Raw genomic sequence first — 1,879 nt, 5'->3', positions numbered from 1 at the left:
CCTGCTATTCCCGGCAACAGTGACGACGAGGTCGTCGGCATAAGCCGTCGCTTCGTAGCCACTGTCGCGTACGACATTCAGGAGATCATCGAAGACCAGGTTCCACAAATAGGGGCCTAGAACTGAACCTTGCGGACAGCCCTTGGGTGACGGGTTTGGTCTTGATTGTTTGAAGCTTGACTGTTTGTTTGAAGTTTTCAATAAACTTGTCCCATATTTCCGAAACCAAGGCAAATTTATTTGTTCGGATGCGTGTACTTCTTTCAGTCCGTTTGTCGAAACGTAGAATTTGCTTGAACTTATCTTGGGACATAGTTCTTCTGAAAAATTCGGGACCCCACTTGGCTGACCATAAATAATGTAGTTTTAAATTTTTTGCCTCGTAGGCTCCACGAGCATATGTATAAAATGCCAATAAATGCACGTATTTCCGGCAGTGTAGTTGTCCAATCGTAATCCAGAATTCGGCGGGCTTCTTCTTCTGTGCACTTTTTTATATGCTTGATAATATAATCATTTATTATCACCGAAAATGCACTGACAAGATTATTTGCCATAACGTTTCTTCTTGCGTAGCCTGTTGGCCCTGCTACACCCTTGAAAATACACGTAGCCTTCCGGGAATACCGCCGTCGTCAAATTTCGACCACACAGTACCATCTGCAGCTGTTTCGGTCTCCTGAGAGGTATTTTCAGTTTCTTTATCTGAACTAATTAGCACCCTGCGCCTTTTCCTGGGCACATTGATTACATCTTCATTTTCATCGTTGGTGATCCCCTCTTCATCGCTCTCTTCAGCATCAGATGTTTTACTTTGAATATGATCCGATTCATCTAGAGATGATAGTTCTCATCTCGTTGCATTGGATTCTATATCCGAACACTCTTCACCTATCTTTCTTAGCTTTTCTAATAGTTCTCTTCTGTTGGACATTTCTTTTATAAACTTAGGGCGAGAAAGAAATGAACTGAACAACGTGTTTGAACGACTGGTAGTGTACAAAGCAGACCTGACCGAAGTCGACACGTGCGCAGCCGTATCGATCACTGTATGAGATCATTTGTCAGTGATTCCCCTTCCCATTTGAATTACGTTATAGCGCGTTCAAAGGGAACAAAGCGCGTGGCCAGGCTTGACATAAAGATTCGAATAACAAGTAAGAATAACAATAACTTTAGTTATTGAACAACTGCAACTTATCAAGTATATGTCGAAATCGACAATTTATCACGAACTTGTATGTTATCATGTTATTCCAATCCAGAGCCGAACTGGCCTTTTCGAAGCAGTCAAAATGACTGCTTTTCGGCAATATAGGTATAACACACATATACATATATTCCGGAAATGAAGGAGGGGAGGGCAAGAACAATGATTAATTAACGCATTTATATGTTGTAGAAAAAGTCACAAAATTATAAGAAGCTGTGTCATCATTTAAATAATTATTTCCTTAATTGAAATTGAAAAGCAGTCAACATGATTTGCTTAGGCAATCTAATGTTAATGAGAAGGTCCCTAACCTGCCTGGATACTTCAAGTATCCAGTTACATTTGTCCTTAGACTTGTCGCCGGACTTGAACGCAAGCTTGCTGAGAAACTTTTTCAACATCGGCGGAGTCAACGTTTTGGCTGATAATTGCCTTAAGAGTAGAGTCATCCGATTCTAATTTCGGGACATCATACAGAATAATTCTGGAGCTACGTTTAGGCGGGGCGTTGACAATGAATCCGACAGCTCTGAGCTTGTCATTGCTCTGGAGATTAGTCAGGTTTGAGGCCTGGGCTGATTCGACTAGGATGCCGTTTCCCTGGATTCTTCTAATATTTCTGATTTCTAGCTTGTTCTCCGCCAGGGATACTAGGCGGTTAACAGC

At 41.6% G+C, this 1,879-nt stretch overlaps 1 pseudogene; it reads right to left on the bottom strand.

The window, feature by feature from the left end:
• Positions 1–85: 85 nt before the first annotated feature.
• Positions 86–1,879, bottom strand: part of LOC144477645 (uncharacterized) — a 2,862-nt pseudogene continuing 1,068 nt past the window's right edge.

This window comes from Augochlora pura, unplaced genomic scaffold, assembly GCF_028453695.1.
Source record: "Augochlora pura isolate Apur16 unplaced genomic scaffold, APUR_v2.2.1 APUR_unplaced_2553, whole genome shotgun sequence".
NCBI classification, from domain to species: Eukaryota; Metazoa; Arthropoda; class Insecta; order Hymenoptera; family Halictidae; genus Augochlora; species Augochlora pura.
Note: the sequence above shows the minus strand (reverse complement) of the source record. Positions and strands in the feature narration are given on the sequence as shown.